Genomic DNA, 27,097 nt, shown 5'->3' on the forward strand with positions numbered 1-27,097 from the left:
TATATAGTGTTTCTTTCTTTACAATTTTGGGATCAAGTGTCTTCTAACAAAAATACCAAAATACAACCAGGACCAAGTGTATCACAATGTTCTGTCTATATCTTTGATGATAGGCTATTTTATCTTTTCTTTTTCTTTTTTAGTATCTGATCTCTTCTGATTGGCCTAGTATATATTTTGCTGGGATCGTGTTGATACTTTTTAAAATTTTTTTAAATTTCCTTTTGTCTCTCATTCATCTATTCTTCTCCAGACAAAATGACCAGAAGGAAAAATTCCAAGACAAAGAAGAAGAGGCAGTACTTACTGCCAGAGACTTTATAAATATGGATATTGGTAAAATGTTGGAGATAGAATGCAGAACAACAATTATAAAAATACTAGTTACAATTGAAAAAAGCATAAAACACACTAGAGAATTCCTATCTGGAGAAATAAAAGAACTAAGATCTAATCAGGTTGAAATCACAAAGGGTATAGCTGAGATGTAATCAACAATGGAGGTGTTAACTGGAGGATAAATGAGGCAGAAGAAAAAATAAGTGATATAGAAGAAAAAGTTATGGAGAATAAAGTAACTGAGGAAAAGAGAGAGAAACAACTGCTGGAACATGAGGGGAGGATTTGAGAGATCAGTAATACCATCAAGCAAGAGCACATCAGAATTATTGGGGTACCTGAGGGTTAAGACAGCGAGAGAAGGCCAGGAGGTATATTTGAACAAAGTATAGCTAAGAACTTCCCTAATCTGGGGAAGGAAATAGGCATTCAAATTCTGGAGGGACAGAGAACCCCCCCTCAAAATCAATAAAAATAGATAAACACCCTGAATTATAACAGTGAAGCTTGCAAATTTCACAGATAAAGAGAAAATCCTGAAAGAAGTTTGAAACAAGAGGTGTTTAACCAATAAGGGTAGGAATATTAGACTGGCAGCAGACCTATCCACAGACACCTGGCAGACCAGAAAGTGTTGGTATGATATATTCAGGGTAATAAATGAGAAAAACATGCAGCCAAGAATACTTTATCCAGCAAGGCTGTCATTCAGAACAGATGGAGAGATAAAGAGCTTCCAGAACAAACAGAAACTAAAACAGTTTGTGATCACTAAACCAGCCCTGCAAGAAATATTAAAGGGGATCCTTTAAGAAAAGAGAGAGGCCAAAAGTAACATAGACCAGAAAGGAACAAAGGCAATACATAGAAACAGTGACTTTACAGGGAATACAATGGCACTAAATTCATATCTTTCAGTAGTTACTCTCAATGTAAATGGGCTAAATGTACCAATCAGAAGACACAGGGTATCAGATTGGATAACAAAGCAAGACCCGTCCATATGCTGTCTACAAGAAACTCTTTTGAGACCTAAAATCTCTGCTAGATTGAAAGTGAGGGGGTGGAGAACATTTTATCATATTAATGGACATCAAAAGAAAGCTGGAGTAGCAATCCTCATATCAGACCAATTAGATTTTAAATCAAAGACTGTGGTAAGGGATGAAGAAAGACACCAAATCATACTTAAGGGTCTATCCAAAACGAAGATCTAACAATTATAAATATTTATCTAACTTGGGAGCAGCCAATCATATAAACCAATTCATAGCCAAATTAAAGACACACACTGATAATAATACAATAAGAGTAGGGGACTTCAATATCCCCACCCCTCTCTCACCAATGGACAGATCATCTAAGCAGAAGATAAACTGGGAAACAAGGGCTTTGAATGATACACTGGACCAGATGGACTTCACAGATATATTCAGAGCATTCCATCCTAACCCAACAGAACACACATTCTTCTCTAGCGTACAAGGAACATTCTCCAGAATTGATTGCATACTGGGTCACAAATCAGGTCTCAACTGTTACCAAAAGATTGGGATTATTCTCAGAATATTTTCAGACCACAATGTTTTGAAACTTGAACTCAATCACAAGAGGAAATTTGAAAGGTGTATAATGTTTTGATTAGATATATGTTAATTTATATTTACTAGCAAAGGATAAGAACATATAATGAAAATATTTAAAAGACATCTATACATTTAAACTATTTGCCTATTATGAAAAATTTCTATTATTTTCTCAATCAAAAATTTACATGAACATCATAAAGTTTTGAATAGTATTTCTGCGAAAATGGTAATCTAGATGATATAAAAACTCTCCAAGACCAGTGACTACAAAAATCCAATAAATATCCGTTCTGGGAGTCTTTTGATTATGGGTTCAATTTCTTTAGGTTATCAGGCTGTTCAAATTGTCTATTTCTTCTTTTTTCAGTTTGGTAGTTTATATAATTCTAGTAATTCATCCAATTCTTTCAGGTTGTCCAATTTCTTGGCATTTGGTTTTCATAATATTCTCTTATAATTTTGTATTTCTGTGCTATTGGTTGTTATTTCTCCTCTCATTTGTGATTTTTTAAAATTTTGGTGTTTCTCTTTTCTTTTTGATGAGTCTGGCTAGAGTTTTATCAATTTTGTCCATCTTTTGAATCTTTTGAAAGAACTAGCTCCTAATTTCATTGATCTGTTCTATTGTTTTTGTTGTTGTTTGCTTGTTTTGTTCTATTTGTTTTAGTTTGTACATAATTTATTTCAGCTCTAATCTTTTTTATTTCCTTCCTTCTGTTGGCTTTGGCTTCATTCACTGTTCTTTCTCAAGCTCCCTTAGGTGTAAGGTTAACTCGCTTATTTGAGATTTTTCTTGTTTGAAGTAGGCCTGTATTGCTGTATACTACCCTCTTAGAACTGCTTTTGTGGCATCCAAAAAGTTTTGGACTGTTGTGTTTCTATCTTCATTCATTTCCATGTATTTTTTCTACTTATTCTTTGATTTCCTGGATGACCCATTCATTGTTTAGTAGCATGTTGTTTAACCTCCATGTGTTTGTAGTCTTTCCAGATTTTCTTTCTTGTGGTTGACATCAAGTTTCATAGCATTGTGGCCAGAAATGGTGCATGGTATGACTTCAATATTTTTGTATTTGTTGAAGACTGTTTTGTGACCTAATATGTGATCCATTCTGGAGAATGTTCCATGTGCACTTGAAAAGAATGTGTATTCGGCTGCTTCAGGGTGGAATGTTTGGAATATATCTCTTAAGTCCATCTGGTTCAGTGTGTCTTTCAAAGCCATCATTTCTTTTTCTTATTTTCTGTTTAAATGATTTGTCCATTGATGTAAGAGGGGTGTTAAAGTCCCCTACTATTGTTGTATTACTGTCAATTATTTCCTTTATGGTTGTTATTAATAGTTTCATATATTTGGGGACACAAATATTTACAATTGTTAGATCTTCTTGTTGGATTGTACCCTTTATAATGATATGGTACCCTTCTTCATCTCTTGTTACAGTCTTTGTTTTAAAGTCTAGTTTGTCTGATATAAGTATTACTACTTTGGTTTTCTTTTGACATCTATTTGCATGATAAATATTTCTCCATCCCTCACTTTCAATCTTCAGCCGTCTTTAGGTTTAAAATGTATGTCTCGTAGGCAGCATATAGATGGATCTTGTTTTTTCATCTATTTTGATACCCTATTTCTTTTAATTAGAGCATTTAGTTCATTTACATTCAAAGTAATTACTGATATGTGCTTAGTGTCATTTCATTATTTGTTTTGACATTGTTTCTGGAGATTTTCTCAATCTTTTCTTGTCTTTATCACTTTTGGTCTTTCCTTTGCACTCAGCATACCCTTTAATATTTCTTGCAGGCATTGTTTAGTTCTCATGAATTCCTTTAGTTTTTCTTTGTCTAGTAAACTCTGTATCTCTCTTATTCTGAATGAGAGACTTGCTGGATAGAGTATTTCTGGCTGCAGATTTTTTAACATTCAGTAAGTTGAATATATCACACCACCCTTCTGGTTTGTCAGGTATCTGTTGACAAATTGGCAGCTAGCCTTATGAGTCTTCCCTTGTAATCCAAGGACTTCTTTTGTCTTGCTGCTTTTAAGATTTTTCTTTATTACCATATTTTGCAAATTTAATTATAATATGTCTTAGTTTGGCCTGACTTTGTTGATTTTGTTTGGAGTTCTCCCTGTCTCCCGGATCTGGATATCTGTTTCTTTCCCCAGATTAGGGAAGTTTTCAGTTATTATTTCCTCAAAGAAAACTTCTGCCCCCCTTCCTCTCTCTTTTTTCTTCTGGGACTCCTATAATATGAATATTATTACATTTGATGAAGTCACTGAGTTCCCTAAGTCTATTCTCATGTTCCAAAATTCTTCTTTCTCTCTTTTGTTCAGTTTCATTAATTTCCATTACTCTGCCTTCTAGGTGACTACTTCTTTCCTCTGCTTCCTCCAGCCTGCTATTCATGGCACCAAGCTTTTTCCAATTTCATTTATTGCACTCTTCATTTCTGATTGATTCTTTTTTAGCTCTTTATTTCTGTGGTAAGGGTCTCACTGAAGTCTTCTGTTATTTTCTCAGCCCCCAACTGATTGTTGCATTAAATTCTCCATCAGGCATATTACTTACATTCTTTTTTTTTTTTTAGACCTTTTGCCATGGACTTATCTTGTTCATTCATTTGTGATAAATTCCTCTTTCTTGGCATTTTTGTCTGTCTCTGCTTTTTTCTCTTTGTTAGGAAAGTGAGTTGTTTCCTGCTCCTGAAAGTAATGGTCTAATGAGGAGGAGGTACTATTGTGTCCACTCACTGGAACTTTAGGGAGTATTTACAGTGTATGCTGCATGTGCTCTGCTGTTGTGTTTTGGCTGCTCTATCCTTCAGGCCAGTCATCTGCAGAGGCTTTCCTTGCCTTTATGGGCAGTGTTTATTCCTTGGCCTGAATATGGTGAGTTTTTAACTAGGTGTGCTTTGGTCTTGTGAAATGAGACCTAATACTATTTCCACTGTACCTGAAGCCCTGCAAAGTTCTCTGGTCAGGAGACATAGTGTGGGCAGGGTTTTGTGTTTGTCTTCTTGTGAAAAAGTCTCCTGAATTGGGACTGAGGCAAGTGTGCCTGGGAAAGACAGTCCCACCAGTGTGCTAGGGTGTGGGGTTTTGTATATGTGATTTAAGAAACCAGTGCTGGCACTATGATACTACCTTCAGTTGGCTTTGTTTTTGCTGAAGGGCAGGGGAGGGAAATTGCACAAGCCAGCTCCTTGGTTCCTAGAGAGGTGTCTCCATGAATGCTGCCATTCAGGGATGCACTCTGAGAAGACCAAATAATCTCCCCACTGTGTGCCTCAGGAGCTCTTCAGATCACTATTTCCATATTTCTGCCCCAGGTTTGTTTGCTTGCTTCTCTCCAAAAGCAGTGCAGTGTCCTCCAGGCTCTATTCCACTCAAGCCCACTGACTGTTAAAACTCCAGGCTTTAAGCCCTGCTGGTTCCAAGAACTCACAAAATTCATCCCTTCTCATTTCCAAGCCAAATGCTTAGAGTAAATGTTCTCCTTGTGCATTTCCTTGTTTGCTCCTCTCTCTCTAATCCTTCTCCATGACCACAACTCTCTCCCTTCTGCAGTAGCTGAGATTCATTTCTCCCCTAAACCATTGTCTCCACACTTCCTACCTCATTTGATGTGGACTCTTCTCTCCTTTTAGTTGTGGAGTTCGTTCTGTCAGTCTTCAAGTTGATTTCTGGGATATTTAGGGTGATGTGATAGTTATCTAGATGTGTTCATGGGATGAGGCAAGTCTAGGGTCCTTCTACTCCACCACCATTTTTCTTTCCTAACTGCAACAATTTTTTTTTAAATTTCAATTTCTCCAACCATAATAGCTCCTACTGCTCAGGTTTTTCTTTCATTCAGTTTTTTTTATGTGTTGTCGTTGTTCTTAATCCTCCTCCTAGCAACTTCTAACTGTTACATCTCATTATTATTAGCATACCAGCATTAGATGGGCATCTAATGGAACAAAAGAGTTAGGAGTATTGAATTTGTCAACTTACATGAAGATGGTTTTGATCAGTGAGCAACCCACCCCATAGCCCCTCAACTCACTCTGTAAAATAACCCAAGCTTTCTATGAGTACTGTGATTTGTTGTTGTTGTTGTTGTTTGCATCACTGTGACAAGTGCCTCCTAGGAAGGCAGTATACATACCACTACTAAGGAAACTCATACTGTCTTATTCCTCCCAGCTTTTTCTAATCACATGGTAGAATTATTTTCACATGGCCTCTCTGCTACAAGTATTTACCAGGAAGTAGGCATTAGTGGTTAGACCTCCGAATTAACCTTGCATAATGGATATTTCTTCATTAGCTTTTTTGAAGCTTTACAAATTTGGTATAATGGTATACCAGGCATAATAATAAAGCATGTGCTTTATTTCTCCAGGAACTATTATATTTTGAAATTATAATGTTGATTTTTTAAAAAATATTTCTCCTACCAGTACTTCAGCAGTTTTATTTATTGCCAGTGAAGTAAATTCCGTTGTTCTAAGATTTCATTAATATGATCAGAGTTACACAAGATAAAAGGTTCCGTCATATTGCACCAGTGCATAAGATGGAAAATACATGTTTTGAATGGGTACGTATCCCTTTACCTTTCTCTGGTTTCAGCTCACACTCAGAGGTATTTTATTCCTTTTAGTATATAAAGTCTGTTTTCCAGCAATTTTTTAAAACATAATTCTCTTTTCTGTTTCTTTTCACAGGAAAATTTATCCTTACTTGTAGTAACATCGATCATTGCACTCCAGAAAATTTACGCACTACATCTCTATATTGATATTATAGTATGAAATTCTATTGGGTAGAATGTCTTTCTGTCATTTAACTGGGCTCCTTATAATGAGCAACTATTTTTGAATTCCTTATAGTGGGAACTGTATCATAATCTTGCCACAAGTTTTTAGGTATTTACAATTTACAACTTATACCTCCTCCCCCTAAGATGACTGGATTTGTTTTGGTAGAAGGATGTTTAAATGTGAAAAAGAAAAATGGAAAGAAAGAAAAAGAGAAAGGAATAAGGTAAGAAAGAAAAGTTGAACGGAAACAATGAGTGCAAGAAAAGAAGAGGAAAAATCTCTTTAAGTTAATCTTTTTGAACTGTTTACCAGAATAAAACTATTAAATATATTTCCATGAAACTGTGCAGTGCACAATGACAGCATGAAACCAAGTTTTAAACAATTTTAAAGGACTGAAACAGCAAACTATTTATTATTCACTGTAAATATCATGTATTTAACAGTTTTCCATTCAACTATAGAGTTTCAAGACCACCAGCAAAAGGCTCTACAAAAACAAATGAGAAATTATAGTTGAAATTGTTATTTAGAATTGTATTACAGCCATAAAGTCACTAGAAAATAGTTTGTGAAATTACTGGCCCCGCTACAGTAATTTGCAAAAACAAATTGTTTTTTGATCAACTTTTGGAGGTTAATTTTAGGGCTAAATGAAGCATTTGAAAACTATGTCCAGAAAAATATCTGTTTTTGCAGATTCATGCAACACTTGTAACTTGGAGATATTCTGAGTATATACCAAGTAAATGTGTGTGTGTGTGTGTGTGTGTGTGTGTGACAGGTAAGTTTATGAAAAATGATATATATTGAAATAAAAATGAGTACAGAAGTTTGGTAGATCTATTAATATATTCAGAACCTAAAAAATTGTCCAAATAATACCAAAGCTAATGTAAGAAAAGATTATACACCTTAGTTAATTGTCCACTTATTTTAGATCATATTCAATACATTTCTGAGAAAATGAAAGAATTTAAGCAATTCCTTGGAGTTCATCTTACTGAGGTTTGACTCAACTTACATTTTAGAGGGATTCTTATAAGTTCTATAATTCTATAATATTAATATATTATATGTAATTTTGTAAATTGTAATTGTAAATATGTAGTTGTAAATATGTAAATATGTAAATTGTAAATATGTAATTTATGTAATCATAAATTTTTATTATTTGAATGTGTATTTTGTTGTAGACTTGACAATGTATTTTCATTTATTATATGTTGTTCTCTTCAAATTCTTGGTGAATCAATAGGCAGAAATGTGGCTGAGTAAGATGAAGACACTTATTCAGCATCAAAAAGCCGGGTTTAACTGCCGTTCTTCTGACTTCTAGTCTGATATTTTTTCCATTGTTCCTCTGCTTCCCTAATGAATATGCAGAAATAAAACACTGGTGATTATTTAAATTTATAAGAAAAATTATAATGCAATAATTTATATTTAAGCCAGTATTACCCACTCACATGAAAACTATATGTCAAATGCCATGAACAATGATATAACTTGGCAGCTGCTGATTTGGGTATTGCAAACAGAATCACAAAGTAATACACCAAATGGTGGTCTCACACACACACCATCCAATCCAGGTTTGCTTCTTCACATCTTCATTAGCCTGAAGTTATACCTGTTTCTCTTCCCTACCCTTGCTTTAAACCACCCTCTCCCAAAATAAATAAACTGCTATCTGTGACATTATATCCATTCTCTTAGTATAAGCACTAATTTCTGGCAAAAAAAAAAAAAAATCTTCCAACTATACACCCAAAATTTCTCAGATCCTTGGTACTTTTCCCATATCACTTTTATGTCATTCATACTTTGCATTGGATTGGTTATTTGCATATATCCATTTCTCCCAACAGACTGTATTTTGCCTGATAGTTTATTACTCAGCCAAGCACCAGCAATCAGTGTAATTCATGCATATGTCATGAGCTCAATAAGTATTCCTTTTTAAAAATCTCACACTTACTCATTTCCCTCAGAGATCATTTAAAAATATTTCTTTTAAATATTTTATCATTCAATGAATATCCTTCTCCTTGGCCTTATCAGTCTTTTGAGCAAGGAATACATTTACTATTTACTATATATCCCTATGCCATACAGGAGCCATCCATGGAAACGCAGAAAATACTCTTGGGGCACCTGGGTGGTGCAGTTGTTAAGCGTCTGCCTTTGGCTCAGGGCGTGATCCCGGCGTTCTGGGATCGAGCCCCACATCAGGCTCTTCTGCTAGGAGCCTGCTTCTTCCTCTCCCACTCCCCCTGCTTGTGTTCCCTCTCTCGCTGGCTGTCTCTGTCAAATAAATAAATAAAACCTTTAAAAAAAAAAGAAAAAAAAAGAAAATACTCTTGACAGCTAGAGTGGGACACAACAAGCCTTGCATGATAAAATCAAGTTTTTGATTTTATAATTATTTTCTATGATTGCCTTATAAATAGCATGTAAATTTACATGACTGCAGGTGCTATTTTCACTTAGCTGTTCATCAACCTGTTTTTTATTTAATCAATCATATCTTCTTTTTCTTTCACACATTCCTTCAGAAATGGGAACATTTTAAAGCAGAACTATTAGCATATTAGATAAAAAATAGTTCATTCCAAGGGGAGGAAAAAGATTTCTTACAAGCTGGAAAACATAGTAAATACCTGGATAAGAATTATCCTACAGAGAGAGAATATTTTAATTTTCACTGATCAGTAGTTGTAGCTAAGTACATAGAAAGAAAAAAAAATACTCTGAAGTTAATCCTGCCCTTTGTTTCCAAATGCTTGAACTGTACAGGCTCCTTTTGAATTATTTCTATTACCTTGCACTTCAGTGACAGTTTGGTAAAACTCCATATCTTGATCAGCAATTAAATTTTTGGCTTAATAAAAGTGGTTTTTATCTTCAAATCAAAGGGTTTGGACACTAATTAAAGAAGAACTAAAAGAATAATACAACTTCAAGCATCTGTACAAGCATTTAGATAATTACAGGAGCATTTTATACAATCAACTAATACTAATATTTACTCTATGTTGCAAACTGTTCACATAAAGCAGCATAATGTCATATCTTACACAGAAACTGATCTTAAATACTGTTGTAGCACTTGGGTTTATCTAAATAAAATTAAAATGAAATCTATTTAAATTACAAAGGCAAAATCCATTAAAAGAAAACTCTTCCATCATCTTTAGTGGCAAAAATGTGGTCTGGGTGGGGAAGGCTGGGAAGATGGTAGAATAAGAGGGCCCAAAGCTTTTCTTATCCAATGAATACAACTAGAGAACATTCACATCAGTGTAAATAACCCAGAAAATGACCCAAGGACTGACAGAAAAAATCCCATAACTAAATGTAGAGAAGAGACCACTCAAAGAAAGTAGGAATAACAGAAAAGTGATGGAGAGCTACATGGACAGCAGGACTGTCTACCAGAGGGAGGAACCTGTAGGTGTGGAGAGGTGAAAGAAACAGACTATTACACTAGGAAGCATGCATGGGAAAGATGAATCCTGACAATATTTGGCTTTGAAAACTATAGGGGCAGAATTTCATAAGTTCTTACAGCCAGTGGTACTTAAAGGCTGGAATTTAAATTTATTCAAATTAATTTAATTAAATTTAAATTTAATTTAATAATTTAATTTAATTCTATTTTATTTTAGAGAAAGAGAGAACAGGGGGTTGTGGAGAGGTAGAGGGAGAGGGGGAAAGAGAATCTTAAGCTGGCTCTACACCCGGTGTGGAGCCCAATGTGGGGCTCGATCTCACAACCCTAAGTTCATGACCTGATACAAAATCAGGAGTCATATGATCAACCAACTGAGCCACCCAGGCACCCCAAAACCTGGAATTTTAAAACTCAGTAGACTCACTTATGGGAGAACCTGGAGGATGATAAGAAACTTAGTTGCTGCCCTTAAAGAGACAACATAACAAATAGCCCATGGAGATACAGCATAGAAGTAGTTTTAAAAACACCTGGGGTATATGGGAGGAAGACTTATTTACTAATCTCAAAGCAAGTCCTGGAGGGATGGAGATCCCTGGGAGACTTCTCCAGGAACAAAGGGCTGGGCAGGCACTATTTCCCCCACTCACACTCCAGCATAAGCACAGGACCACCTGTGGTAACCAGCAAGGTCCTGATATTAAATACCAACTTGCTTACACCACCATCACCCATGAGCTCCAGCAATCCACCCCCTTTAACCAGGCTTCCCTCAGTCTTGGTGCTATGTGTCCCTTCCCTCAGAAGCCTGGAGCAAACCTTGCCAACACTGCATCTCCTGACCCACATGCTTTGTGCTACCTTGGTCTGGACAGTGACTGGAATAGTGGGTGCCATCCCTGGAAAATAAGTGTGCACTTTGATAAAACTGTGTATCCTACCCACATACACTTTGAAGACCTGCCTATCTGGCTACAGTCCTGGAGGCTGTAGCATGTCCCCTCTGACTGGACCACAAACTTGCAGAAACTGTGTCCCCACCCCTGACCACATTGTGGATTCACCCTTTCAATATACTCTTGACTAAGCCCATTCAAACCAGGGCCACAAGCCTGGCAGTGTGCAAGCAGTACCATAGGGGGCAGAACCACTGAATGTGACTCCTGCCCTGGGGAGAGGAAAAGATAATGGTGTCAGTCAGATTGTGGTCCCAGGAGTGGGCTAGAGGCAGAGAACTAGTCTGTTTACAGGCCCCACCCACCAACAATAGTTTCTCAGGGGACAACATAGGGAAAGCACCCTGCAGTTTGGTGCAATCTTCATCTCCGGCAAATGCCTGGTCTGACTTAACTCAAACCCACAGTGACCCCAGAGAGGTCCACTAATACCACAGGGATAAAACACTACCAATAACAGGCAAAGAGGGTTACTGCAGAAGACTGAGCTGAAGGAAAAAGTAGCTCAGTCACAACAGCAGGATACAGGAAACATACCTAGAAGACACACCTGAAGTGCCAGTTTCCAGTAAACAGGGGACACAGTGCTGCATGGCATGACAGGACCTCTTCTTCATAAGACCAGTACTTGAGGTTGGAGTTAAGATGGTGGAGGAGTAGGGGACACCTTTTTCAGCCAGTCCCCTGAGTCGAGCTGGATAGGTACCAGACCAGTCTGAACATCCACGGAATCAGCCTGAGACGCAGGAAGATACATATGGATCTCTACAAATGAACATCTCCAGCGCTGAGTATTGAGGTACGAAGCGGGGAGCCGTGAAACTGCGCACAGATATCGGAAGACAAACGGAAGGGGGTGGGAGCCGCCGCGTTCGGGCGCCGGGAAGCGGTAGCCACCTGCGCGGGGGAGCGGGCAGACTTGAGGACGGCACCCGCCAGACAGCAGACTGAGACCATGAGCTGGGAGCGTGCGCTACCAGACTTCTCACGGAACTCCAGAACTCCTGTGTGCTCGCTGGAACCAGACTGAGACTGGGAGCTCCGGGAGTGCATGGGGCGGTGGGCGTCTGGCTGTGGTAGAAACACAAAGGACAGAGACGCCCCGGCCCTGGAAGTGAGGGCTGGGACTCTGTGTGTGGGGCGCACATCCCAGGATGCTGTAGGGTTGAGCAGCACCAACAGTAACAGAGTTAAAGTGCCCAGAACATCAGTGGAGAACGGGCCGCAATCCCTCTGTTCTGAGACAGAGGGTGAGATTCGGCCACTGCTCCTCTGACTCTCAGAAGAGGCACAGCAGACTGCCAGGGAAAGCCGCCAGAGAACAAAAGCCTGGAAATACCGGCTCACAGCGTGCCCATCCCCATCCCCCCTCGCAGGGGACACAGAGACTCTACCCAAACAGGGTTGCCTGAGTTTCTATGTGGCAGGCCACTCCCCCAGAAGGCAGGCTGAAAAATCAAGAAGCCCACATCCCGGGGAGCCTGGGTGGTGCAGTCATTGAGCGCCTGTCTTCTGCTTAGGGCATGATCCCGGCATTCCGGAAAGGAGTCCCTCATCGGGCTCCTCCGCTGGGAGCCTACTTTTTCCTCTCCCACTCCCCTGCATGTGTTCACTCTCTCGCTGGTTGGCTCTCTGCCACATAAACAAATAAAATCTTTAAAGAAGAAGCCCACATCCCTAAGATCCCTATAAAACAAGGGCACATGGCCTGGGTCCCAGTCAATAATGTGGGCTCTGGACAACCCCACAACCTCTCCTCATCAGAATGACGAGAAGGAGAAGTCCCCCCAGCAAAGAAAAGACAGTGAGTCTGTGGCCTCTGCCACAGAAATAATGGATATGGATGTAACCAAATTATCAGAAATGGAATTCAGAGTAACAATGGTCAAGATGATGAGTAGACTTGAAAAAAGTATTAATGAAAATGTTACTGAGAATATAGAATCCCTAAGGGCGGAAATGAGAGCGAATCTGAGAGAAATTAAAAATTCTATGAGCCAAATGCAATCAAAACTAGAGGCTCTGATGGCCAGGGTCACCGAGACAGAGAAACGTATTAGTGAATTGGAGGATGGGTTAGTAGAAGAAAAAAAGAAAATAGAAGCTGGACTTAAAAAAATCCACGCCCATGAATGTAGGTTATGGGAGATTACTGACTCAATGAAATGATCCAATGTCAGAATCATCGGCATCCCCGAGGGGGCGGAGAAAAACAGAGGTCTAGAAAAGATATTTGAACAAATTGTAGCTGAAAACTTCATTAATCTAGCGAGGGAAACAAACATTCGTGTCCAAGAGGCAGAGAGGACCCTTCCCAAGCTCAACCATGACAAACCTACGCCACGCCACGTCATAGTGCATTTCGCAAAAATTAGATCCAAGGATACAGTATTGAAAGCGGCCAGGGCAAAGAAATTTCTCACATACCAAGGCAAAGGTATCAGAATTACATCAGACCTGTCTACACAGACCTGGCATGAGAGAAAGGGTTGGGGGAGCATTTTTAAAGCTCTTTAAGAGAAAAAAATGCAGCCAAGGATCCTTTATCCAGCAAGGCTGTCATTCAGAATTGATGGAGAGATAAAGACGTTCCAGAATCACCAGTCATTAACCAATTTCGTAACCATGAAACCAGCCCTACAGGAGATATTAAGGGGGGTTCTATAAAGGTAAAAAGGCCCCAAGAGTGATACAGAACAGAAAGTCACAACCGATACAAACAAAGACTTCACTGGCAACATGGAATCATTAAAATTCTATCTCTCAGTTCTTAGTGTCAATGGAAATGTGTTTAACGCTCCCATAAACGCCACAGGGTTGCAGATTGGATAAAAAGACATGACCCATCCATTTGCTGTCTACAAGAGACTCATTTTGAACCCAGAGACACATTCAGACTGAGAGTAAGGGGATGGAGTACCATCTTTCACGCAAATGGACCTCAAAAGAAAGCTGGGGTAGCAATTCTCATATCACATAGATTGGATTTTAAACTAGAGACTATAGTTAGAGATGCAGAAGGGCACTATAATATTCTTAAAGGAAGTATTCAACAAGTGGATATGACAATTATAAATATATATGCCCCCAACAGGGGAGCAGCAAGAGAAACAAGCCAACTCTTAACCAGAATAAAGAGACATATAAATAAAAATACATGAATAGTAGGGGACCTCAACACTCCACTATCAGAAATAGACAGAACACCCTGGCAAAAACTAAGCAAAAGAATGTGTATTCGGCTCTTCAGGGTGGAATGTTTGGAATATATCTCTTAAAGTCCATCTCAAGGTTCAGTGTGTCTTTCAAAGCCATCATTTCTTTTCTTATTTTCTGTTTTAAATGGTTGTCCATTGATGTAGAGGTGTTAAAGTCCCTACTATTGTTGTATTACTGTCGAAATTATTTCCTTTATGAGGACATTATTAATAGTTTCATATATTTGGGGACACAAATATTTACAATTGTTAGATCTTCTTGTTGGATTGTACCCTTTATAATGATATGGTACCCTTCTTCATCTCTTGTTACAGTCTTTTTGTTTTAAAAGTCTGGTTTGTCTGATATAAGTATTACTACTTTGGTTTCTTTTTGACATCTATTTTGCATGATAAATATTTCTCCATCCACTCACTTTCAATCTTCAGCACATCTTTAGGTTCAAAATGTATGTATGTCTCGTAGGCAGCATATAGATGGATCTTGTTTTTCATCTATTTTGATACCCTATTCTTTTAATTAGAACACTGATTCATTTACATTCCCAAAGAAATAATTACTAAATATGTGCTTAAGTGTCATTTCATTATTTGTTTGACATTGTTTCTGGAGATTTTCTCAATCTTTTCTTGTCTTTATCACTTTTGGTCTTTCCTTTGCACTCAACATACCACTAACTCTTTCACGAAACATTGTTTTGATTCTAATAATTCCTTTAGTTTTCTTTGTCTGACAAACTCTGTATCACCATATCTTATTCTGAATGAGAGACTTGCTGGATAAAGTATTTCTGGCTGCAGATTTTTAACATTCAGTAAGTTGAATATATCACACCACCCTTCTGGTTTTGTCAGGTATCTGTTGACAAATTGGCAGCTAGCCTTATGAGTCTTCCTTGTAATCCAAGGACTTCTTTTTGTCTTGCTGCTTTTAAGATTTTCTTTATTACCATATTTTGCAAGGAATTTAATTATAATATGTCTTAGTTTGGCCTGACTTTGTTGATTTTGTTTGGAGTTCTCCCTGTCTCGGATCTGGATATCTGTTTCTTTCCCCAGATTAGGGGAAGTTTTCAATTATTATTTCCTCAAAAAACTTCTGCCCCCTTCCACTCTCTTTTTCTTCTGGGACTCCTATAATAAGATATTATTACATTTGATGAAGTCACTGAGTTCCCTAAGTCTATTCTCATGTTCCAAGAGTCGCTGCTTTCTCTCTTTTGTTCAGTTTCTATTGTTTCGTACTCTGCCTTCTAGGTGACTACTTCTTTCCTCTGCTTCCTCCAGCCTGCTATTCATGGCACCAAGCTTTCAATTTCATTTATTGCACTCTTCATTTCCTGATTGATTCTTTTTAGCTCTTTATTTCTGTGGTAAGGGTCTCTGAAGTCTTCTGTTATTTTCTCATTTATAACTGATTGTTGCATTAAAATTCTCCATCAGGCATATTACTTACATTCTTTTTTTTTTTTTAGACCTTTTGCCATGGACTTATCTTGTTCATTCATTTGTGATAAATTCCTCTTTCTTGGCATTTTTGTCTGTCTCTGCTTTTTCTCTTTGTTAGGAAAGTGAGTTGTTTCCTGCTTTCCCTGAAAGTAATGGTCTAATGAGGAGGAGGTACTATTGGTAATCCCTCACTGGAACTTTTAAGGGAGCTGTTTACAGTGTATGCTGCATGTGCTCTGCTGTTGTGTTTTGGCTGCTCTATCCTTCCAGGCCAGTCCATCTGCAGGGCTTTCACTTGCCTTTATGGGCAGTGTTTGTTCCTTGGCTGCGCAGATGAGGTGAGGTTTTTAACTAGGTGTGCTTTGGTCTTGTGAAATGAGGTCCTAATACTATTCCACTGTACCTGAAGCCTGCAGAAGTTCTCTGGTCAGGAGACATAGTGTGGGCAGGGTTTTGTGTTTGTCTTCTTGTGAGAAAAAGTCTCCTGAATTGGGACTGAGGCAAGTGTGCCTGGGAAAGACAGTCCCACCAGTGTGCTAGGGTGTGGGGTTTGTATATGTGATTTAAGAAACCGGTGCTGGCACTATGATACTACCTTCAGTTGGCTTTGTTTTTGCTGAAGGAGCAGGGGAGGAAATTGCACAAGCCAGCTCCTTGGTTCCTAGAGAGGTGTCTCCATGAATGCTGCCATTCAGGGATGCACTCTGAAAGACAAATAATCTCCCACTGTGTGCCTCAGGAGCTCTTCAGATCACTATTTCCATATTTCTGCCCCAGGTTTGTTTGCTTGCTTCTCTCAAAAGCAGTGCAGTGTCCTCAGGCTCTATTCCACTCAAAGCCCACTGACTGTTAAAACTCAGGCTTTAAGCCCTGCTGGTTCAAGAACTCACAAAATTCATCCCTTCTCATTTCCAAACCAAATGCTTAGAGTAAATGTTCTCCTTGTGCATTTCCTTGTTTGCTCTCTCTCTCTAATCCTTCTCCATGACCACAACTCTCTCCCTTCTGCAGTAGCTGAGATTCATTTCTCCCCTAAACCATTGTCTCCACACTTCCTACCTCATTTGATGTGGACTCTTCTCTCCTTTTAGTTGTGGAGTTCGTTCTGTCAGTCTTCAAGTTGATTTCTGGGATATTTAGGGTGATGTGATAGTTATCTAGATGTGTTCATGGGATGAAACTAAGAATCTAGGGTCCTTCTACTCCACCACCATTTTTCTTTCCTAACTGCAACAATTTTTTTAAATTTCAATTTCTCCAACCATAATAGCTCCTACTGCTCAGGTTTTCTTTCATTCAGTTTTTTATGTGTTGTCGTTGTTCTTAATCCTCCCCTCCTAGCAACTTCTAACTGTTACATCTCATTATTGATAGCATACCAGCATTAGATGGGCATCACAATGGAACAAAGTTAGGAGTATTGAATTTGTCAACTTACATGAAGATGGTTTGATCGGTAACCACCTGGCCCTCAACTCACTCTGTAAAATAACCCAAGCTTTCTATGATGCTGTGATTTGTTGTTGTTGTTGTTTGCATCACTGTGACAAGTACCCTAGGAAGGCAGTATACACACCACTACTAAGGAAACTCATACTGTCTTATTCCTCCCAGCTTTTTCTAATCACATGGTAGAATTATTTTCACATGGCCTCTCTGCTACAAGTATTTACCAGGAAGTAGGCATTAGTGGTTAGACCTCGAATTAACCTTGCATAATGGATATTTCTTCATTAGCTTTGAAGCTTTACAAATTTGGTATAATGGTATACCAGGCATAATAATAAAGCATGTGCTTTATTTCTCCAGGAACATATTATATTTTGAAATTACTAATGTTGATTTTTAAAAATATTTCTCCTACACCAGTACTTCAGCAGTTTATTTATTGCCAGTGAAGTAAATTCCGTTGTTCTAAGATTTCATTAATATGATCAGAGTTACACAAGATAAAAGGTTCCGTCATATTGCACCAGTGCATAAGATGGAAAATACATGTTTTGAATAGTGCGTATCCCTTTTACCTTTCTCTGGTTTCAGCTCACACTCAGGAAGTATTTTATTCCTTTTAGTATATAAAGTCTGTTTTCCAGCATTTTTTAAAACATAATTCTCTTTTCTGTTTCTTTTCACAGGAAAATTTATCCTTACTTGTAGTAACATCGATCATTGCACTCAGAAAATTCACGCACTACATCTCTATATTGATATTATAGTATATGAAATTCTATTGGGTAGAATGTCTTTCTGTGTCATTTAACTGGGCTCCTTATAATGAGCAGCTATTTTTTGAATTTCGCTATAGTGGGAACTGTATCATAATCTTGCCACAAGTTTTAGGTATTTACAATTTACAACATACCTCCCTCCCCTAAGATGACTGGATTTGTTTTGGTAGAAGGATGTTTAAATGTGAAAAAGAAAAATGGAAAGAAAGAGAAAAAGAAAGGAATAAGGAGTAAGAAAAGAAAAGTTGAGCAGGAAACAATGAGTGCAAGAAAAGAGAGGAGCTCTCTTTAGGATTAATCTTTTGAACTGTTTACCAGAAACAAAACTATTAAATATATTTCCATGAAAGCTTCGTGCAGTGCACAATGACAGCATGAAACCAAGTTTTAAACAATTTTTAAAGGACTGAAACAGCAAACTATTTATTATTCACTGTAAATATCATGTATTTAACAGTTTTCCATTAACTATATAGAGTTTCAAGACCACCAGCAAAAGGCTCTACAAAAACAAATGAAATTATGGTTGAAATTGTTATTTAGAATTGTATTACAACCATAAAGTCACTAGAAAATAGTTTGTGAAATTACTGGCCCTTTACAGTAATTTGCAAAAAACAAATTTGTTTTTGATCAACTTTGGAGGTTAATTTTAGAGGGCTAAATGAAGCATTTGCTATGTCAGAAAAATATCTGTTTTTGCGAATTTTCATACAACACTTGTAACTTGGAGATATTCTGGAAGTATATACCAAGTAAATGTGTGTGTGTGTGTGTGTGTGTGTGTGTGTGACAGGTAAGTTTATGAAAAATGATATATATTGAAATAAAAATGAAGTACAGAAGTTTGGTAAAGATCTATTAATATATTCAGAACCTAAAAAGTATTGCAGAAATAATACCAAAGCTAATGTAAGAAAAAGATTATACACCTTAGTTAATTGTCCACTTATTTTAGATCATATTCAATACATTTCTGAGAAAATGAAAAGAATTTAAGCAATTCAGGAGTTCTTATCTTACTGAGGGTTTGACTCAACTTACATTTTAAGAGGGATTCTTATAAGTTCTATAATTCTATAATATTAATATATTATATGTAATTTTGTAAATTGTAATTGTAAAAATATGTAGTTGTAAATATGTAAATATGTAAATTTGTAAATATATGTAATTTATGTAATCATAAATTTTATTATTATTTGAATGTGTATTTTTGTTGTAGACTTGACAATGTATTTTCATTTATTATATGTTGTTCTCTTTCAAATTCTTGGTGAATCAATAGGCAGAAATGTGGCTGAGTAAGATGAAGACACTTATTCAGCACATCAAAAAGCCGGGTTAACTGCCGTTCTTCTGACTTCCTAGTCTGATATTTTTTCCATTGTTCCTCTGCTTCCCTAATGAATATGCAGAAATAAAACACTGGTGATTATTTAATTTATAAAGAAAATTATAATGCAATAATTTATATTTAAGCCAGTATTACCCACTCTACATAAACTATATGTCAAATGCAAATAAACAATGATATAACTTGGCAGCTGCTGATTTGGGTATTACAGTAGAATCCACAAAGTAATACACCAAATGGTGGTCTCACACACACATCAATCCAGGTTTCTTCTTCACATCTTCATTAGCCTGAAGATTATACCTGTTTCTCTTCCCCTACCCTTGCTTTAAACCACCCTCTCCCAAAATAAATAAACTGCTATCTGTGACATTATATCCATTCTCTTAGTATAAGCACTAATTTCTGGCAAAAAAAAAAAAAAAAAAAATCTTTAACTATACACCCAAAATTTCTCAGATCCTTGGTACTTTTCCCATATCACTTTTATGTCATTCATACTTTGCATTGGATTGGTTATTTGCATATATCCATTTCTCCCAACAGACTGTATTTTGCCTGATAGTTTATTACTCAGCCAAGCACCAGCAATCGAGCAATTCATGCATATGTCATGAGCTCAATAAGTATTCCTTTTAAAAATCTCACACTTACTATTTCCCTCAGAGATCATTTAAAAATATTTCTTTTAAATATTTTATCATTTCAATGAATATCCTTCTCCTTGGCCTTATCAGTCTTTTGAGCAAGGAATACATTTACTATTTACTATATATCCCCTATGCCATACAGGAGCCATCCATGGAAAGCATGAAAATACTCTTGGGGCACCTGGGTGGTGCGGGTTGTTAAGCGTCTGCCTTTGGCTCGGGCGTGATCCCGGCGTTCTGGGATCGAGGCCCCACATCGAGCTCTTCTGCTAGGAGCCTGCTTCTTTACTCTCCCTCCCCTGCTTGTGTTCCCTCTCTCGCTGGCTGTCTCTGTCAAATAAATAAATAAAACCTTTAAAAAAAAAAAGAAAAAAAAAGAAAATACTCTTGACAGCTAGAGTGGGACACAACAAGCCTTGCATGATAAAATCAAGTTTTTGATTTTATAATTATTTTCTATGATTGCCTTATAAATAGCATGTAAATTTACATGACTGCAGGTGCTTATTTTCACTTAGCTGTTCATCAGCCTGTTTTTATTTAATCAATCATATCTTCTTTTTCCTTTCACATTCCTTCAGAAATGGGGAACATTTTAAAAAGCAGACTATTAGCATATTAGATAAAAAATAGTTCATTCAAGGGGAGGAAAAAGATTTCTTACAAGCACAAACATAGTAAATACCTGGATAAAGAATTATCCTACAGAGAATATTTTAATTTTCACTGATCAGTAGTTGTAGCTAAGTACATAGAAAGAAAAAAATATACTCTGAAGTTAATCCTGCCTTGTTCCAAATCACTTGAACTGTACAGGCTCCTTTTGAATTATTTCTATTACCTTGCACTTCAGTGACAGTTTGAGTAAAACTCCATATCTTGATCAACAATTAAATTTTTGGCTTAATAAAAGTGGTTTTTATCTTCAAATCAAAGGGTTTGGACACTAATTAAAGAAGAAAATTTAAAAGAATAATACAACTTCAAGCATCTGTACAAGCATTTAGATAATTACAGGGCATTTTATACAATCAGCTAATACTAATATTTACTCTATGTTGCAAACTGTTCATAAAAAGCAGCATAATGTCATATCTTACAGAAACTGATCTTTTAAATACTGTTGTAGCACTTGGGTTTATCTAAATAAAATTAAAATGAAATCTATTTAAATTACAAAGAACCCAAAATCCATTAAAAGAAAACTCTTCCATCATCTTTAGTGGCAAAAATGTGGTCTGGGTGGGGAAGGCTGGGAAGATGGTAAGAATAAAAGGGCCCAAAAGCTTTTCTTATCCAATGAATACAACTAGAAAACATTCACATCAGTGTAAATAACCCAGAAAATGACGGGACTGACAGAAAAAATCCCATAACTAAATGTAAGAGAAAGAGACCACTCAAAGAAGTAGAATAACAGAAAAGTGATGAAGCTACATGGACAGCAGGACTGTCTACCAGAGGGGAGGAACCTGTAGGTGTGGAGGTGAAAGAAACAGACTATTACGCTAGGAAGCATGCATGGGAAAGATGAATCCTGACAATATTTGGCTTTGAAAACTATAGGGCAGAATTTCATAAGTTCTTACAGCCAGTGGTACTTAAAGGCTGGAATTTGGGGATTTATTCAAATTAATTTAATTAAATTTAGAAATTTAATTTAATGTAATTTAATTTAATTCTATTTTATTTTAGAGAAAGAGAACAGGGGTTGTGGAGGTAGAGAGGGAGAGGGGAAGAGAATCTTAAGCTGGCTCTACACCGGTGTGGAGCCAATGTGAGCGCTCGATCTCACAACCCTAAGTTCGTCAGGAGTCATATGATCAACCAACTTGGAAACCACCCAGGCTTTTCCCCCAGAGCCTGATTTGCTAAGACTTTCTGTTGGACTCACTTTGTTTATGGGAGAACCTGGAGGATGATGATAAAAACTTAGTTGCTGCCCCCTTAAAAGAGACAACATAACAAATAGCCCATGGAGATACAGCATAGAAGTAGTTTTAAAAACACCTGGGGTATATGGGAGGAAGACTTATTTACTAATCTCAAAGCAAGTCCTGGAGGATGGAGATCCCTGGGAGACTTCTCCAGGAACAAAGGGCTGGGCAGGCACTATTTCCCCACTCACACTCCAGCATAAGCACAGGACCACCTGTGGTAACCAGCAAAGGTCCCTGATATTAAACCAGCTTGCACCATCACCCATGAGCTCCAGCAATCCACCCCTTTAACCAGAGCTTCCCTCAGTCTTGGTGCTATGTGTCCCTTCCTCAAGCCTGGAGCAAACCTTGCCCAACACCATCTCTGACCACATGCTTTGTGCTACCTTGGTCTGGACAGGTGACTGGAATAGTGGGTGCCATCCCTGGAAAATAAGTGTGCACTTTGATAAAACTGTATCCTACCCACATACACTTTGAAGACCTGCCTATCTGGCTACAGTCCTGGAGAGGCTGTAGCATGTCCCCTCCCGGCTGGACCACAAACTTGCAGAAACTGTGTCCCCACCCCTGACCACATTGTGGATTCACCCTTTCAATATACTCTTGACTAAGCCCATTCAAACCAGGGCCACAAGCCTGGCAGTGTGCAAAGCAGTACCATAGGGGAGCAGAACCACTGAATGTGACTCCTGCCTAAGGGGAGAGGAAAAAGATAATGGTGTCCAGTCAGATTGTGGTCCCAGGAGTGGGCTAGAGGCAGAGAACTAGTCTGTTTACAGGCCCCACCCCACCAACAATAGTTTCTCAGGGGACAACATAGGAAAGCACCCTGCAGTTTGGTGCAATCTTCATCTCCGGCCAAATGCCTGGTCTGACTTAACTCAAACCCACAGTGACCCCAGAGAGGGTCCACTAATACCACAGGGATAAAAACACTACCAATAACAGGCAAAGAGAGGGTTACTGCAGAAGACTGAGCTGAAGGAAAAAGTAAGCTCAGTCACAACAGCCAGAATACAGGAAACATACCTAGAAGACACACCTGAAGTGCCAGTTTCCAGTAAACAGGGACACAGTGCTGCATGGCATGACAGGACCTCTTCTTCATAGACCAGTACTTGAGGTTGGAGTTAAGATGGTGGAGGGAGTAGGGGACACCTTTTTCCAGCCAGTCTGAGTCGAGCTGGATGGGTACCAGACCAGTCTGAACATCCACGGAATCAGCCAAGAGCGCAGGAAGATACATATGAATCTCTACAAATGAACATCTCCAGCGCTGAGTGAATACGAGCGGGGAGCGTGAAACTGCGCACAGATATCGGAAGACAAACGGAAGGGGTGGGAGCCGCCGCGTTCGGGCCGCCCGAGGAAGCGGTAGCCACCTGCGCGGGGCCCGAGGGCAGACTTGAGGCGGCACCCGCCAGACAGCGAACTGAGACCATGAGCTGGGAGCGTGCGCTACCAGACTTCTCCACGGAACTCAGAACTCCTGTGTGCTCGCTGGAACCAGACTGAGACTGCCTCGCGGGAGTGCATGGGGCGGTGGCGTCTGGCTGTGGTAGAAACACAAAGGACAGAGCGCCCCGACCCTGGAAGTGAGGGCTGGAGACTCTGTGTGTGGGCGCATCCCCAGGATGCTGTAGGGTTGAGCAGCACCAACAGTAACAGAGTTAAAGTGCCCCAGAACATCAGTGGAGAACGGCCGCAATCCACTCTGTTCTGAGACAGAGGGTGAGGTCGGCCACTGCTCCTCCTGACTCTCAGAAGAGGCACAACCAGACTGCCAGGAAAGCCGCCAGAGAACAAAAGCCTGGAAATACCGGCTCACAGCGTGCTCCATCCCCATCCCCCTCGCAGGGGACACAGAGACTCTACCCAAACAGGGTTGCCTGAGTTTCTATGTGGCAGGCCACTCCCCAGAGGCAGGCTGAAAAATCAAGGCCCACATCCCGGGGAGCCTGGGTGGTGCAGTCATTGAGCGCCTGTCTTCTGCTTGGGAGCATGATCCGGCGCATTCCGGAAAGGGAGTCCCTCATCGGGCTCCTCCGCTGGGAGCCTACTTTTCCTCTCCACTCCCCTGCATGTGTTCACTCTCGCTGGTTGGCTCTCTGCCACATAAACAAATAAAATCTTTAAAAAGAAAAGAAGCCCACATCCCTAAGATCCCTATAAAACAGGGCACATGGCCTGGGTCCCAGTCAATAATGTGGGCTCTGGACAGCCACAACCTCTCCTCATCAGAATGACGAGAAGGAGAATCCCCAGCAAAGAAAAAGACAGTGAGTCTGTGGCCTCTGCCTGAAATAATGGATATGGATGTAACCAAATTATCAGAAATGGAATTCAGAGTAACAATGGTCAAGATGATGAGTAGACTTGAAAAAAGTATTAATGAAAATGTTACTGAGAATATAGAATCCCTAAGGGCGGAAATGAGAGCGAATCTGAGAGAAATTAAAAATTCTATGAGCCAAATGCAATCAAAACTAGAGGCTCTGATGGCCAGGGTCACCGAGACAGAGAAACGTATTAGTGAATTGGAGGATGGGTTAGTAGAAGAAAAAAAGAAAATAGAAGCTGGACTTAAAAAAATCCACGCCCATGAATGTAGGTTATGGGAGATTACTGACTCAATGAAATGATCCAATGTCAGAATCATCGGCATCCCCGAGGGGGCGGAGAAAAACAGAGGTCTAGAAAAGATATTTGAACAAATTGTAGCTGAAAACTTCATTAATCTAGCGAGGGAAACAAACATTCGTGTCCAAGAGGCAGAGAGGACCCTTCCCAAGCTCAACCATGACAAACCTACGCCACGCCACGTCATAGTGCATTTCGCAAAAATTAGATCCAAGGATACAGTATTGAAAGCGGCCAGGGCAAAGAAATTTCTCACATACCAAGGCAAAGGTATCAGAATTACATCAGACCTGTCTACACAGACCTGGCATGAGAGAAAGGAGTTGGGGAGCATTTTTAAAAAGCTCTTTAAGAGAAAAAAATGCAGCCAAGGATCCTTTATCCAGCAAGGCTGTCATTCAAGAATAGTGGAGAGATAAAGACGTTCCAGAATCACCAGTCATTAACCAATTTCGTAACCATGAAACCAGCCCTACAGGAGATATTGAGGGGTTCTATAAAAAAGGTAAAAGGCCCCAAGAGTGATGATGATACAGAACAGAAAGTCACAACCGATACAAACACAAAGACTTCACTGGCAACATGGAATCATTAAAATTCTATCTCTCAGTTCTTAGTGTCAATGGAAATGTGTTTTAACGGCTCCCATAAACGCCACAGGGTTGCAGGAATTGGATAAAAGACATGACCCATCCATTTTGCTGTCTACAAAGAGACTCATTTTGAACTGAGAACTTGCATTCAGACTGAGAGTAAGGATGGAGTACCATCTTTCACGCAAATGGACCTCAAAAGAAAGCTGGGTAGCAATTCTCATATCACATAGATTGGATTTTAAACTAGAGACTATAGTTAGAGATGCAGAGGGCACTATAATATTCTTAAAGGAAGTATTCAACAAAAGTGGATATGACAATTATAAATATATATGCCCCCAACAGGGGGAGCAGCAAGAGAAAACAAGCCAACTCTTAACAGAATAAAGAGACATATAAATAAAAATACATGAATAGTATAGGGGACCTCAACACTCCACTATCAGAAATAGACAGAACACCCTGGCAAAAACTAAGCAATGAATCAAAAAGCTTTGAATGCCATACTCAAAGAGTTGGACCTCATAGATATCTATAGAGAGCACTACACCCCAGAACCAAGAATACTCATTCTATTCTAATGCCCATGGAACATTCTCAAGAATAGACCATGTTCTGGGACACAAAACAGGTCTCCAACCGAGACCAAAAAGACTGAGTATCCCCTGCATATTCTCAGACCACAATGCTCTGAAGTGGAAATCAACCACGAGGAAATTTTGGAAGAAACTCAAACACTTGGAGACTAAGAACCATCCTGCTCCAGGAATGACTCGATAAACCAAGGAAAACAAAAATGTTTAAACAATTTATGGGAACCAACGAGAATGAAAACACAACAGTCAAAACCTATGAAGGATACTGCAAAGGCAGTCTAAGGGGGAAATACATAGCCATCCAAGCCTCACTCAAAAGAATAGAAAAATCTAAAATGCAGTTTTATAATTCTCACCTCAAGAAGCTGGAACAGCAACAGAGGGGACAAGCTGTAAATCCACTCACAAGGAAGCAGTTGACCAAGTGGAGATCAGAAATCAATGAATTAGAAACTATAGAAGTACAGTAAACCAAATCAACAGGACTAGAAGCTGGTTCTTTGAAAAAATCAATAAAATTGACAGACCACTGGCAAGACCTATCCAAAAGAATAGAGAAAGGACCCAGATTATTAAAATTATGAATGAAAAGGAGAGGTCACGACCAACACTAATAAAATTGGAAGGATTATTAGAAACTTTTATCAACAGCTATATGCCAAAAAAACTCAGCAATCTGGAAGAGATGGAGGCCTTTCTGGAAACCTATAAACTACCAAGACTGAAACAGGAAGAAATTGATTTCTAAAACAGGCCAATTAATTATGAAGAGATTGAGTCAGTGATAAACAACTTTCCAAATAACAAAACTCCAGCCCGGACGGTTTTCCTGGAGAATTCTACCAAACATTCAAAGAAGAAATAATACCTATTCTCCTAAAGCTATTTCAAAAAATAGAAACAGAAGGAAAGCAGAGGGCGCCTGGGTGGCGCAGTCGTTAAGCGTGTGCCTTCGGCTCAGGAAATCACCAATGGATTCTGGGATCTAGCCCCATGTCAGGCTCCTCTGCTAGGAGCCTGCTTCTTCCTCTCCCACTCCCCCTGCTTGTGTCCCTCTCTCGCTGGCTAGCTATCTCTGTCAAATAAATAAATAAAATCTTTAAAAAAAAAAAAAAAGAAACAGAAGGAAAGCTACCAAACTCATTCTATGAAACCAATATTACCTTGATCCCCAAACCAGGCAAAGACCCCATCAAAAGGAGAATTACACAAGACCAATTTCCTAATGAATATGGATGCCAAAATCCTAAACAAGATCCTT

Source organism: Ursus maritimus, assembly GCF_017311325.1.
Source record: "Ursus maritimus isolate PB19 chromosome X unlocalized genomic scaffold, ASM1731132v1 scaffold_X1, whole genome shotgun sequence".
NCBI lineage: Eukaryota > Metazoa > Chordata > Mammalia > Carnivora > Ursidae > Ursus > Ursus maritimus.